This window comes from Monodelphis domestica, chromosome 1, assembly GCF_027887165.1.
Source record: "Monodelphis domestica isolate mMonDom1 chromosome 1, mMonDom1.pri, whole genome shotgun sequence".
Lineage (NCBI taxonomy): Eukaryota > Metazoa > Chordata > Mammalia > Didelphimorphia > Didelphidae > Monodelphis > Monodelphis domestica.
The window spans coordinates 189,859,685-189,875,828 of record NC_077227.1 but is presented as its reverse complement, the minus strand read 5'-3'; the positions used below and the strand labels follow the sequence as shown (position 1 = coordinate 189,875,828).

At 39.0% G+C, this 16,144-nt stretch overlaps 1 protein-coding gene across 3 annotated transcripts in view; it reads left to right on the top strand.

Annotated features, from left to right (window-relative positions):
* Positions 1–488: 488 nt before the first annotated feature.
* The window catches only part of WDR72 (WD repeat domain 72), a 325,916-nt gene continuing 310,260 nt past the window's right edge, over positions 489–16,144 (top strand). For all 3 annotated transcript variants that reach the window (XM_007479979.3, XM_016427854.2, XM_007479982.3), the window contains exon 1: positions 489–630. The gene's annotated coding sequence lies outside the window, so the exon portion shown is untranslated. The remainder of the gene's footprint in view (positions 631–16,144) is intronic.

Here is a 16,144-nt window from a genome sequence, read left to right as displayed (position 1 = left end):
CTCCAACCTCCTTTCTTTATGACAATATAAATGAGGTACTGTCATTCTGCCTTTACCATGGCCATAATAGGTACTTTCACAAATGCTCATCGAATTGAATTGAATTGGAAGTCCAAGGCAATTCTCAACTAACTACCAGTTCTCAGGGTGAAACTGGCCCTAGACTGCGCCAACTATAAAGCTTTGCCCGGTGCCTGGAACAGAGTAAGCACTTTATAAAAGCTCATTACTGACTGCTGCCTATTCAGGGCTCTACCCAACCTTGACCTTCCTGAATTCTCTTTCCCCAGTAGTAGTCTAACTTAACTGTGAGAGTAGGGAGCCCGAGGACACTTGCTCTCGGGTCTGTTTCCTACCAGAACCAGAGGACTGGGAGGAGACCTGAGGCTGAGCTAGCCGGCTGGCAGCGAGATGGGCAGTTCAGGGCAGGGAGAGCAGGTTCAGCCAGCTCTGGGGGCAGTCGAGGCCGGTGCGGAGTCGAGGCGGGGTCTGTGGCTTTGCTGGTGTCAGGGAGGCGGGGAGCCGCCCAGCAAGGAGAGTGGGGGATAAAAGCCAAGCCGGTGTAGATCCACTCCCTCCCATTTGCACGGCGGACCGGGAGGGCTCCAACCTGCTGCCGGCTGCCCGGGGGTAAGGTCAGAGCGCCGCTGCGTCTCTCCTTTCCTGCCCTTCTGTGCCACACTCTTTCTTAAACAGTGCTGTCTAGGGCTGAGCTTGTACCCAGCCGGGTTAATCCTCCCTCAATTCGGTCCCTCTCCTAGGTACCCACAGTCTAGGACAGGGGACCTCACTCAAAGGTCAGGGGTGGGAGTGGCCTTCGCGACTCTTTTGCCTTTATATGCAGGTTTTTTGCTGTAGTCTTGAGGGAGCTCATTCTTCCCCTAAAGTCTTTCTTTCAGTTAATAGCTTTAAACTGCTTTTCACTCACCTGAGGCTTCTTCTTTGGGTGGAATGACTGCACATATGCTAGTCTTGTTCACCTTGTTGGATTCCGGGGTTACTCTGTATTTTTGCCTATTGTCTTTTTTCGAGCAGGCAAGAAGGGGCAGAGGTGAAGAAGGGATTACACTTGCCCTATTTTTGTCAGATCCCCTTGATGACTCACTTCTGGAATTGTAAAGCGGGTGGGGGGTGTTGTCATGTTGTCTCCCCAGTGGTTTTGAAATCAGACCAGTTTGCGGTGAGCCAAAGTTCAGAAATTACTTCAAGCTGACTGCCTGAATGAAACCTTTCCTTGTAAAATCGAGTTGTAAAGGAGATCTTTGCATTCGTAGGTTTTGGTTGACTTTACTATATTGAGTTACACTCTTTCAATTAATTAACATTATTATTAGTTTTAAATCCTTGCCTTCTGTCTTATAATCAATATTGTGTGTTGGTTTCAAGACAGAAGAGTGGTAAGAGCTGGCAATGGGGGTAAAGTGACTTGCCCAGAGTGGCACTTACCCAGGGGAGTGTCTGAAGTCATAATTCAACCTAGGACCTCCTGTCTCTGAGCCTAGCTCTCAATCTACTAAGCCACCTAGCTGCCCTATTATCAATGAACATTATTAAGCTCCTACTCTGTGCCAAGCACTGCTAAGCACAGGGAAACAAAAAAGAAGCAAAAGACAAATGTTTGCTATCCAGGAGCCTGTTATCTAATGGGGAAGACAACATGCAAGTAGATAAATACAATGCGAGTATATACGAGATAAATGGGAAATAATTAACCAAGAAGGCACCGGTATTAAGAGGGGTTGGAAAAGGCTTCCAGAAATGATGGAATTTTTGTTCTGATTTAAAAGAAACCAGGGAAGAAGGTAGACAATTAACAGCCAGTCATTGACGGGAGTACTTACTGAGCAGCTTGCTCTGTGGCCAGACCTGCACTAGTTGCTTTGGAGAGAAATAAAAAGGGCTAAAACTTGGTAAAGTTTTCACATATGAAATCTTCCATCTAATATTTATACTAAATATCAATAAGACTAATGAAAAATGAGTCATTTATCTCAAAGCATGGCAAGCCTTGGGGTACGAGGGAGAAAAGAAATCCTTGAGTTGCAATAGTTGATTATGAATGCTAAAATGCAAAAAGTGTCCTTTTGGAAAGAGATAATTGTAGTAGATGGGGTGTAATTGGGAAGCCTACTTCCTTACTCACTGGTCCTCAATTATTGCAATTTTGTTTTTCATTTCAACACAGCTGACTAAGACCCAAAACAATGAAAAAAACTCCTCTGGCTGTTGGCAGGGTTTTATGCTAAAAGACTCCCAAGGTCAAATGAAGGATATTAGCGTGAGGGAATAATTAAATTTAAGATTTCTTTTTGGTTTGTTCTTGGCTAAGCAAGTCCCCTTTCCTTAGTCTCCTTCTTTTGACTTCATGCAGATTCCCTTCTGGAATTCCACCTTTCTAACTGCTTTTCAGAAAGAAAAGAAGGAAGAAAAAAACAAAAGGGAGAGAAGTCTGACTCAACAAGCAGCTATATTAAGCATTTACTATGTACTAGATAGTGCTTTAATCTTTAGGAATACAAAGAAATGCAAAAACTGGGTCACTGGCCTGGCAGGAACTTCACAATCTAACTCAAGCAAATAGCTCTACCTGCAAGATAAATACATTATAAATGGAGGTAATTCAGATGGAAAACTCTAGTAAGAAAGGGACCCTAGAGGCCTGTTGGAGATTGGATTTGAACTGAATCTGTAAGGGAGTCTTGAAGGATTCTTGGAGAGAGCCAGGAAATGCCCCAAGCCTGGGAGGCTGCCTGGAGATGGAGATTAAGGAATTACCAATCCATATCACTGGACTCTTGACTATGGAGAAGGGAATAGAGTGTAAATAGACTGGAAAGTAATACCAGACAATGCATTTTGTATTTGATCTTAGTAATAATGGGGAACCAGTGGAGTTTATTTAGTAGAGGATAACTTGGTATGACCTGTATTTTTAAGAACAAGCTCCTTTCAGCCCTAGCCCTATAACATGATTCTATGAGTCTGGAAAGAACAGAATTGGCATATATGCTCTGCAGCACAATACTGTTGGATATCCCAGGTCAGGACTTGCAGAGAGGATTAACATACAACAGTCATTGGATGTCAGTGATTCTAAAACACGAAAGTGTTTTTGGTAGGTGTTCATTTTTGAATTTGTATTGTATGAAGTAAGTTTGGTTAGAATGAAATTGTGATTGTGCTTTGTGCCCTACAAAAAGTCTCTGTATCTTAATGGGGAATATATTTTTGTGGTATAGGTAAGAGAAAAGTAGTGGGAAATGTTTTTATTCAACAGAAACAATATGACACTAAAGTTACTTTTAAAATATTGAGCTATGTCTTTGATCATATATTTGAAAGTATTCTCTTTCCTTAAATATTCCTAATGTATTCTTCCTCTCCTTACTGTCCCTGTATTCCACCCCTCTTTGTAACAAAGAAATATCATTCATCAAAACAAAGCACAGTGACCATGTCTGATAGCTTATGCTTCTTCATCTGGCTCCTACAGTCTTTCACCTCTCTATCAAGAAGAAGCTGTGTTTCATCCTAAATCCTTCCCGGTCAAGGTGGAATATTGCACTGTTCTGAATTTTAATATAATGTTATTTTCCTTGATATTGTGTCATTGTGTATGTGGTTGTTTAGGTTCTATTTGCTTTGCTCTGGGTACACACATCTTCCCATAAATAACTCTTGGTTGTGATTTTGGGACAGTGGTTTGTTTTTTCAGCAGGTCTGACATTTTTGTTTTTGTTTGTTTGTTTTAAGCCTTACCTTCTGACTTAGAATCAAAACTAAGTATCAATTCCAAAAAGAAGAGCTATAAGGACTAGGCAACTGGGTGTGATTTGTTCAGGGTCATACAACTAGGAAGTGTCTAGAGCTAAATTTGAATCTAGGACCTCCTGTCTCTGGGTCTGGCTATCTGCCCAATGAACCATCTAGTTGCCACTGTGTCTGATTCTTCTTGACTCTGTGTATAATATCATGTTAAAATTATCCCTAAAGTTTTCTTGGCAGGGAACTGGGGTGCATTTTCTTATCCAGTGGATTAAAGCAACTAGAGGTTAAGTGACTTGCCCAGAATCACACAGCTATTATGTGTCTGAGGTTAGATTTGAATTCACTTCTTCCTGACTCCAGTACTGGCCTTCTCTCCACTGAGCTACCTTCCTCTTTCTTAGGGTATAATAATATTCAGTAATATTCTTTTTTTTTTCCCCAGACATTTCCCAAGTGATACTTCTTTGGCATATACATTAGTAGTAGGATGCTTGAGAAACACTTTTCCTAATACCAATCCTCTGAGAAAAGTAATAGATGTTATTGATCCAATTTTTTTTTCAGATGTTGAAGCTGAGTCTCAGAAGGGATAAGCCTGCAAGTATGGGTTCAGTCTTGAATTCAGATCTCTTTACTCCAAATCCAGTGCTCTTTCAAAGACTTCTATAATGGGGGGACGATATACAACTACAAACAAGCAAGATAAAATATAGATAAATTGGAGATAATCTTAAGAGGAAACACATTAGAATTAGGGAGGATCTGGGAAAAAAAAAACCCTTACCATCGGTCTTAGAATCAATACTGTGTATTGGTTCTGAGGCAGAAGAGGGATAAGACAAGGCAAGTGTGGTTAAGTGACTTTCCCAGAATCCCATAACTAGGAAGTATCTGAGGTCAGATTTGAACCCAGGACCTCCCATTTCCAGGCCTGGCCCTTTGTTCACTGAACCACCTAGCTGCCTCAGATTTGGAAAATTTTATTATAGAAGGTAAGATTTCATTTAAGAATTTAAGGAAACCAAGTAATAGCTAGGGGGGTAGAACATTCCAGGCATGGGGTATGAGGGAGCCAGTGAAAATGCCTAGGATCTGGAGATGAAGTTCTAGGAACAGCAAGGAGTCCAGTGCCACCAAATCTGAGAATATAGGGGTTAGTATGACAACAAGGTGGAAGAAATCTGCAAAGACTGAGTTGGAGAAAATGACAAAGGGCTTTGAATGTGAAACAGAAGATTTTATTTTTGATCCTAAAAATAACTGGCAGTCAATGGAGTTGAAGTTGGGAAAGAGTGATCTGGTATGACTTGAATCTTAGGAAGATCACTTTGATCTGAATGAAATAGGGAGAGATTTTGGTGGGGATTCCAACCAGCAAACTGTCCTCACAGAAGAGGACTTGAGCCATAGTGATGGAGAAAAGGGATCACTCTGCAAGACATGTCATTTAGGCAAAAGCCACAGGTCTGGGATGTTTGAAGGGGTGGGGAGATAATGAGGTCAGTGTAGGGCATGTTGAATTTAAGATGTCTAATAGGCAATTGGAGATACAAGACTGGCAGTCATTCTAGAGATTAGTGTTGGATAAGTAGATTTGAGAATCATCAGCATAGAGTTGATCATTGAATCCATTGGAGCTCATGACATTAAAAATAAATAATATAGAAGGTGAAGAAAGCCTACGATAGAAGCTCTCTGGGGCAAGTGAGGGGTGGAGGGGTCATTTTTCCAGGAAGAATAGGAGAGAGGACCGAGATTCAAAGGAGAACAAGGAATCCCTCAGGTTCAAATCTCAAGTTACTTGGCATGTCAGGGCTTTACTGGTTGGCTGTACCATCCTCCCTACAATGTCAGTTCCAAGATCACCTTGGTGGCTCCAACTCCAGCATCCTGTGGATATCCCTTCAAGCACCTGAAACTGAAGAGAACAAATGACAGAACAGAAACAAACACCTTCAGGCCCTTTTCTCTGAATTGCATGAAAGAGAGACCAGGGAAAAGAAAATCCTTCCTTTATCATTGCTTCAGTTCATGGCATCTTTGCTGTGGGTAAATTGGGATCTTTACCTTTTAGATAAAGTCAATGAGAAAGCCTGCAGAAAGAAATTGGTAGGAGGGAAATAATTAAAAATTTCAGTCTCAATAGTCTTAAAGACATAGCTTGCCAATCAAGAAAGGCCACCAGGGACTTCATGGTAGGAAAATTAGATATGCTTAAAAGGCCATACAGGAGTATCTATATTGGGAGAAGCCAAGAGAAGCCCAGTTACATCTTTTATTAAAATAACTATTAGTATGGATTAAGTCTGAGCTTAGAGTCAGGAAAACCTGAGCTTAAATCTGGCCTCAGACACTTTCCTAGCAGTGTGACCTCTTAGGCAAGTCACTTAACCTCTCTTTGCCTATGGAGAAGGAACTGGCAAATCACTATAGTATCTTTGCCAAAAAAAACCCCATGGATAGAGGTCTGCAAGGTCAGGACGAATCATGACACTAAATATGAACAACACTAAATCCCTCCTGATCAGAGAAACAAATCAATACAATGCTGAGGTACCACCTCACATCTAGCAGAATGGCCAATATGACAGTAAAGGAAAATGATACATGTTGGAGGGGATGTGGTAAAATTGGGACATTAATGCATTGTTGGTGGAATTGTGAATTGATCCAACCATTCTAGAAGGTAATTTGGAATTATGCCCAAAGGGCGCTAAGACTGTCTGCCCTTTGATCTAGCTATACCACTGCTGAGTTTGTACCCCAAAGAGATAATCGGGGAAAATACTTGTACAGAAATATTTATAGCTGAACTCTTTGTGGTGGCAAAAAAAAATTTGAAAATGAAGGGGTGTCCCTTCATTGGGAAATGGCTGAACAAATTGTGGTATCTGTTGGTGATGGAATATTATTGTGCTCAAAGAAATAATGAACTGGAGGAATTCCATGTGAACTGGAACAACCTCCAGGAATTGATGCAGAGATGCAGTAGCAGAACCAGGAGAACATTGTACACAGAGACTGATACACTGGCACAATCGAATGTAATGGACTTCTCTACTAGCAGCAATGCAATGATCCAGGACAATTCTGAGGGACTTATGTGAAAGAACACTATTCACATCCAGAGAAACAACTGTCAGAGCAGAAATGCAAAAGAAAAACATGATTGATCATATGGTTCCATGATGATATGATTGGGAATTTTGACTTCAAATGATCATTCTATTGCAAATATTAATAATATGGAAATAGGTTTTGAACAATGATACATGTATAACCCAGTGGAATTGCTTATTGGCTCAGGGAGGGGGGAAAGAACAGGGGAGGGAAAGAACACGAATCATGGAAAAATACTCTTAAATTAATTAAATAAAAATTTAAAAAATAATGCATATACCCTTTAATTCAGCAATAACCTTACTAGGTTTGTACCCTAAAGAGACAATAATGAAAAATGTTTGTACAAAGATATTTATAGCCGCACTCTTTGTAGTGGCAAACAATTGGAAGATAATGTGGTGTCCATCAATTGGGGAATGGCTGAACAAATTTTGGTATCTGACGGTGATGGAATACTACTGTGCTGAAAGGAATAATGGAATTCCTCCAGTTCATATGAATTGGAAAGACTAACATGAACTGATGCAGAGTGAAATAAGCAGAACCAAGAGAACATTATATACAAAAAGGAAAATATTGTAGGACAATCCAATGTAATGGATTTTGCTATTACAAGACAATCCAAAGGGACTTATGGGAAAGAATTTATATGGATATATGATTGAGGGCTTTGGTTTTGAAAGGTTGCTCTATTGCAAAAATGAATAACATGGAAATTGGTATAAATGGTAACATGTATAACTCAGTGGAAGTGGTTATCGGAAGTGGGAGTGGGAAAGGGAAGAGGGAAGGGAAAGAATGAATATGTAAACATGTAAAAATATTTTAAAAAATTTTAAAGCAGAAAAGCAGATTTTTAAAAATCCTAAGGAATAGAGAAAAAATTGTGGAAAGAAATGAGATCAATACAAAAATTATGAAAAGAGGTTTAGTTTTTTAAAAAAAGAAAAGAGAATTGCTTGGCAAAAGAGACACAAAAATATTGAAAATAATTCCTTAAAGAATTGACCAACTGGAAAAAATAAAAATGTAAAAAAAGCAAAATTATGTATGAATAACAATACTGTCTGTGTTACCATTAAAATAATGCCACTTGTAGTATGATTTAAAGGAATTAATTGTCTAGATATAGGTTGGCAATACATGCTTAAGAGTCATGTAGCTCTAATTTTCTATTTTCTCTATATATATGATAATGGGACTAAATTTGAAATCTCAGATGATATTTAACTTTGCATTCTATAACTTGACTATTGAGCATGCTGAGCCGTGCAGTGGATAGAAGGCTGGGCTTGGAGTTTGGATGACATGAGTTCAAATCCAACCTCAGATGTTTACTAGCTAGCTGACCCTGGGTCAATTCACTTAATTAACCCTGTTTGCTTCAATTTCCTTATCTGTAAAATAGAGATAATAATAGTATCTACTTCATAAGGTTGGTGTTATGAGGATCCAAGGCCAAAATAATTATAAAACATTTAGCTTGGCACATAGCATTATATAAATGTAAGCTATTAGCTATGAAACTATCACTTGGACTCCTTGAACAACCATTTCTTCCTTCCTTTATATAATTTACTTCCAAGACCAACATTTTTACATTCTTTTTTTTTTCAGAAGTATTCTGTTAATTACCTTCTTAAAAACAAAACAAAACAAAACCCTTACCTTCTGTCTTAAAATCATTACTAAGTAAGGGCTAGATAACTGGGATTAAGTGATTTACCCAAGGTCACATAGCCAGACAATTATTTGAGGCCATATTTGAACCTAGGACCTTCTGTCTCTAGGCTTGATTCTCTCTATCCACTGAGACACTTACCTCCCTTCACTTTGTATCTTCTAGACAGTCTGTTTAAATTTTTGTCTTCTTTTAGACTGACTTAGTTAAGAGTATTGAGTTTGAAGTCTTGAATTCCTAGGCTTGAATTCTCTTGCTACTGATACTTATGTAACTTTGGATAATTTACTTAACATCAGTTTTCTGATGTATGATATTAGAAAGTAAGATTGGATCATCTAAGATTCCCCTCTAGGCTTGAGTATATGATCCTGTGACTTAATAGAAGCTTTATTTTTTAGAAGGTTAGCATAAAATTTATTTTAAAGATGATTTGTTTTTGCCTTTATAGGATGCCAGATTTAGATCTTTCTTCATTTTGCAGATTAGAAAATTAAAGACTCAAAATATTAATGGACTTGACCTAGATAACAAGGACTATAAAGGAAGAATTTATATTTAGGCTCTCTGGCTTCAAAATCTACTTCTTTTCAGCATACCATACATACTGCCTCCTCAGATTTTCAAAACTTTGTAATCAAAACCCATTTGATTTTCTATACTGCAATTGCAATCCATTTTTTTTACCCTCCTGATATAGGGTAAAAAATTCCAATGGTAATTCAATATGTTGCCCATTTCAGAAGAAACATCATTCTATTTTAGTAATCCTTTATTCTCCAAAGCAGATTTTTCAAAGATCTAGCAACATAGTCTGAATTTATCAGTCAGAAACTGTTGTAATTTCATTTAATAATGCTATTTTATATGGTCCCATGTTTCTCCTTCCTGACCCTCTTCGGGGAGTGTTTTTGAAGCTAGTTGTTTAACCCCCTTACCTACATTGTGATTTCCTCTTGAAAAATAAAAGCAGAAGCAGCTTCATTTGGAGTGGGAAGATTACAGAAATAAGCCAAGGTATAGTACATCTCTCTTGAATTGCTAATGTCTGTCACCTCAAAGAGGTGAAAATTATTTTCTGCCCCTCCATGCTGATGTATCTAGTACATGTGTTTTGAGTGACTGCTATTTTTACTGCCTGTTTTCCAATTGAGGTGCAACATAAACTATTTTAATTAATATTGTGTCACCAAAAGGGATTGAAATGGCCAATTGAATTCTACCAAGATAGAGTCTTTTGATGAAAACATATCTTTATTGATTGTAGATGAAGAAAATCATTCTTAAAATGAAATCCAGAAAAAAATCATATCCCTCAGAGAAAATTTCTGAGTGGCAGGTCTGAGATTAACATCATAAAATTGAATTTGGGCTGCAAACCTTTGATGTAATCAGCAGCTGGGAGATGGTGTTGCCCTCACTGTGCTCCCTTGGATTGCAGTGAATTATTGCGTGGAATGAAATAAGTGTTTCTTGTGTCACTCCTCTAAGAAATACAAACAAGGGATTATGAGGTGGTTTCTTGCTACTTAAAATGGGGTTGGATCAATGCTTGATCTCCATCTCTTCCACCTATGAACCATGGAAGTTGGACATTTACTTTACCCCAAGGGAGGGATTTCTTTTTGGCTATTAGAACATGACTTCTCTGGATACTTGTAACAGATCATGAACAAGTGCAGAGGGATTCCACTCACAGAGATGTACGCATACATGTAGGGGAACCTCACAATCAACTAACAAAAAATTATTCAATCACCAGTTATGTGCCAGGCACTATTCTATGTACACATATATAGGGTAGATAGGAAATTTGGTGTTAGTCATTTTCAACCCTGTCCAACTCTTTTTGACCCTATATGGGGTTTTCTGGGAGAAAATAATGAGTGGTTTACCACTCCCTTCTCCAGCTCATTTTACAGATGAGGAAACTGAGGCAAAGAAGGTTAAGTGACTTGTCTGGGGTCACACAAACTAGTAAGTATCTGAGGGCAGGTTTAAGTCAGCTCTTCCTGACTCCAGACCCAGTACTTTTATCTGCTGTGCCACCTAGCAGGAAATATGAACACATGGAATACAATATATTTGGGGAGAAGGGGGGAGAGAAATAGCAGTTGTGACAATATTCAGTAAGACCACATTTGTGGAGCCTCAATTTATCAAAGATGGAGATATGCCATAAATCAAATCATGCCCACCTCCTCTTCCTTCTGCTAAACAATATATCATGACAGATTCTATCTCTGATTTCCTTTAATGCTCATTTCACTTAACCACTTTCTTCATAAAACCTTTGTTGATCTTCCCCACAGCTGTTGGTACCTACCTCAAATTGTATCTTGTATTGATTTTTACCTACTTATATGTACATGCTGTGCCCCTGATGGAATGTAAGTTTCTTGAGGGCAGAAATTGTTTCACTATTATCTTTGTATCTCCAGCAGCTAGTCCTGGGCCTGAGAGTCAATACATATTTACAAAGTTCCTATTACTATACAATGGTAGCTAGGTGGCACTGTGGTTAGAGTGCTGGTTCTGAGATTAGAAAGACTTATATTTGGACCAGACACTAGCTCTATGACCCTGGGCAAGTCATTTAGCCCTGTTTGCCTCAGTCTCTTCCTTTGTAAAACTAGCTGGAAAAGAAATGGCAAACCACTCTATTATCTTTGCTTTTGAAAACCCCAAATGTAGTCATGATGAGTTGGACATGACTAATGAGCAATAATTACAATGACCATGTCTCCTACAATTTGGAGGATAGTCCCCCTCTTAAAAAACAAAAGTATAATGAGGACATATATAAGGTGACATTTATTTACTGATTATGGGAATAAGTAGATGAATAAATGTAAAAACATTAAGAACTTAGGGGCATCAAGCTATGATTGTTGTGATAATTACTGGGAATGGAAACATAAAATTAAAAAAAATACTGCTTCTGCCCATAAGGAGCTTACGCTCTATTAGGGAAGCAAATGAATAAAGAGTCATCAAAGAACATGGCATTATGTTTTGGAAAAGTTATTGTGATGGTGAATTGCAGGTGAGTTGCAGGAGATTTATTGCATTTGCCTCCAAGCTTGTTCCTCTTCCTCCATCATATTTACATAAGCAGTTCTTCTGGTTCTTTTAATTTCAGCAACTATGTCTCCTAGAGTTTGGGGAAGTAGGGGAGTGGGAGATAGAGAAAGGTGTTATGTTTTAGGAAACCCAAGAGATGTGGAATGGAACAATTGGGCATCCCCTTTCTACAATTATTGGCATTTTAAACTTGATTACATTTCTCTGAGCAAGAGGAGAGGCACAGGGAAAGGCAGAAAATGGTGGAGAAGTGAAGATGAAGCCATATGGTTCCAAGATACACATATTGAAGCAACTTTGGTCCTCCCTGGCATTGTTTCTACCTGTGGCTTTGGGGAGTCATCTTTTGTCATTACACCCAAAGGAAAAACCAAAAGTTATTTCCTAGTCAATGACTACAGTCCTGGGTCTTTTTGACTCTCTTTTCTTTGCTTTTCTAGTCTTTTCTACCACACTGTCTTGTTTAGCCTACCCACCAAGTGTTCATTTAAGCCCAAGTGTATGTCTTCAGTTAATTACTATAACAATGAATAGGACTTCTTGGGATAACTCTGCACCAATTCACTCCAAACATGTTATACTCAAGAAACCAGTTGACTATCTCAGAGATCTTTCAGTGGCTTGCTCTATGCCCTGACCCTGGGGTTCTGATCAAGATAGTCTAGTTTTCTACCTCTTGTCCTAATTCATGTTTTTCATCTAGTCTCTAGATAAGTAAAGGGTTATTGTTTTGCTTGGAGTCAGATTGTCAGTCAATAAACATTTAGTAATACCTGGCATTGGGATGAGACTCAGTAGAACTTTCTTTCTCATCCCAAGATACCCAGAAATTGTGGGACTCCTTAAGGGCAAGGACTATTTAGTTTTCATCTTTTGTTTACCTAGAAAGCAGCTGACCCAGTGGTTAGGAAGTAAGTCAACATTTAGCAAGCACCTACTACTACTAAGAGGTAGATGCTGTGCTAAGCCCTGGGGATACAAAGAAACATAAAAGTTCTTGGTCTCAAAGAGCTCACAGGATAATGGGAGAAACAACATGAAAATAGCTATAATAAACAAGCTAGTTCTAGACCAGATAAATTGGAGATAATCGACAGGAAAAGCACTAGAATTGAGAGGACTAGGAAAAACTTGAGAGGGCGGGATTTTAGCATGACCCTGAAGGAAGCCTGAAGATAAGATTAGGAACAATGCTGTAGGCTTGAACAGCAAGCAGACATACATCACTGGGTTGAAAAGTATATTGTGGGACAAGGAAGGTATGAATTGTAAGAAGATTGGTAAGATATGGGGGATAGATTAGAAAAGGCTTGAGCACCCCAAAATACATATATAGTTGCTAGAGATGAGTGGAATTTATTGAGTAGGGGGTTGGCATCAGACCTACACTTTTGGCAACTCATTTACTTGTTTAAGTGGTCTCTTTCTTTCTTATTTCCTCCATCAGAGTGCCTTCTGTTTTCCCTATTTTTCAATTATTTTCAATCTTTCCCTCTAATGGCTCATTTTCTACTGCCTACAAATAGGTCCATGTCTCCCCTATCCTGAGAAAGCCCACACTTTTCTATTCACTGCTGTCTTCTTATATCTCTTCTGCTTTTTGAAGCTAAACTGGAAAAGACCTCTTATATTCTCTCTCTCTCTTTTTCTCTTTTTCTCTCTCTATTCTCTCTCTCTCTCTCTCTCTCTCTCTCTCTCTCTCTCTCTCTCTCTCTCTCATTTTCTTTCTCTCTGAGAATCAATTCTAAGTATTAACTCCAGGACAAAAGCAGCAAGGGCTAGGCAATGGCAGTTAAGTGACTTGTCCAGAGTCACATAAGCCAGAAGTATCTGAGGTCAGGTTTGAACCCAGAACCTCCCATCTCTATGCCTGGCTCTCAATCCACTGAACCACCTAGCTGCCCCCCATAGCTTCTACTCTTTACTGTTAACACAGAGAATGACAGCACATTCCTTATCCATTATGCCTCTACAACCTGAGTCACTTGTTATCTCTAACATCCCATATCTAATCTGTTGCCCTAAGGCCTGTGGATTTTATATTTTCAACATCTTATAAGTACTGCCATGTTTTTTCTGACACTGCCATCAGTCTATTGCAGATCCTTATCATAACCTCACACCCTGATTACTGCAATAGCCTGCTTGTGGTTCTGCCTGCCTTAAGTGTCTCCACACTCCAATCCATTCTCCATTCTCCATTTAGCCACAAAAGTGATTTTCCTGAAACAGAGGTCTGGTCATACCATTCTCCCCTACTGAACAAATTCCAGTAGCTTCTTATTGCCACCAGGATCAAATACAAAATGGTGTTTGGCATTCAAAGCCTTTCATAACCTAGCCCTTTGCTACCTTTCCGGTCTTCTTACACCTTATTCTCTGACATGTACTCTTTGACCCAGTGCCATTCATCTCTTAGATGTTCTATGAAGAAGACACTCCATTTTTAGGTTTCAGGCATTTCCTCTGGCTGTCCTTTACCTACAACTCCTTCACTTTCACTACTGACTGACTTCCCTGACTTCCTTTTAAGTCCAAATCCAAATCTTTTCATCTTTCTTCTACAGGAAGCCTTCCCTAACCTCTCTTAATTCCAGCGCCTCCCTTCCAATTTTTCTCTATTATCCTGAATTAGCTTGCTTTGAATATATTTATTTGCAGGTTTTCTCCTCCTTTAGACTGTAATCTCTTTGAGGAGAGAGGCTATCTTTTGTTTCTTTTTTGTATCTTTTGTATGGCTAGCACTTAGTACCTGACACAAAGCCAATGTTAAATAAGTGCTTATTGATTGATTAATTCAAAGGGAAGAGAAAGGAAAATAGTTGGGAGGGATGGACTGATGGATCAAGTGGGTTTTTTGAAGAGGAGGGTGATATGTGCACATCTGGAAGCAATAGAGATGCAGCCATTAAACAGAGATTGAAGATAAATGAGAGTTGGGATTATAGAGGGGGCCAATGTTAGAGAAGGCAGGATGGAATAGGAATTTTTTAAAAATTTAGAATTTTTTCCATGGTTGCATGATTCATGATTCCTATCTCCTTTTCCCCTACCCCCTCCAGTAGCTGACTCGAAATACCACTGGGTTATCTATGTATCATGGTTCAAAACCCATTTCCATGTTACTCATATTTGCAGTAGAGTGATCTTTTAACATAAAAACCCTAATCATATCCATATTGAACTACAATGATCAATCCTATGGTTTTCTTCTGTGTTTCTCCTCCCACAGTTCTTTCTCTAGATGTGGATAGCATCTTTCTTTTTTTTTTTTTTACCCTTACCTTCTGTCTTGGAGTCAATACTGTATATTGGCTCCAAGGCAGAAGAGTGGTAAGGGCTAGGCAATGGGGGTTAAGTGACTTGCCCAGGGTCACACAGCTGGGAAGTGTCGGAGGCTAGATTTGAACCTAGGACCTCCCGTCTCTAGGCCTGGCTCTCAATCCACTGAGCTACCCAGTTGCCCCCTTATAATGTTCTCTTGGTTCTGCTCCTTTCACTCTGCATCAATTCCTGGAGGACTTTCCAGTTCACATGGAATTCTTCGAGTTCATTGGAATGGGAATACTTTTACCCAATTCACAGGTGTTTACCTGTCCCTAGGTGTTTACCTATTTACCCTACTGTTCTTTCACTAGTCTGTGTGCTGGGGTATAAATGCTTCTAAGTCTATTCCTGCTGCTGAGAGTACTTAACTGGATTAGCCTTGGAGTAAAAGGGTGAAAATCTTTTCCTTTGTGTCAAGAGGAAAGGAAGAGAACATAAATAATGAGAGAAAGAGAATTTGAAAAGGAGATGAGGAAGTATTAAAGATTCTGACAATCAGAGATGTCATGGACACCTATGGCAGGAAATGGAGAGGGTGGTAGGCTAGTATTCTTGTTTGTGAAAGTAGATCTTTGAGGAAGGTGAAGAAGGTTTGAAAGAGCAGTAGCAAAGAATATTTGGGAATTAGACATGAATCAGTGGTCCATGAGGAATGGCTCAGTGCTGACTTTCATGTTAAGATAGCAAGAATTTGCAGAGGGTGGTTGGGGCTTGTGGAATTACTCATTTTGTTAGTGACATCAAGGTTGATGTTCTAAAGAATTTAAAATCAAGGTACTTGGGTTCAAATCTGACCCATCACTGCCTGTTTGTCCTTCTCCGAGCCTTTTTTCCTCATCTGTAAAATGATGGCAGTCAAAGTCCTTTCCAGTGCCAAATCTGTGATATGATGAAATAAAGATTATCCGTGTTTTTAAATGATTGTCTTCAGAGAATCAAATATTATATTTTCTTTTATGAGTCTTGCCTGACACATTACTTCAAACAATGAAATTTCTTGCCAAGGTTTTCCTACATAAAACACTTTAGTTTGAGAGTCACTTAAATTGCAATTAATCACTCAATAACATATTGGAGGAACTGGACTTTAATATTTGGTTAGGGGTTAATTCTGAAACTGACATGCTTGAATAGGACAGCCCTGGTAGAATTTTTATGTGT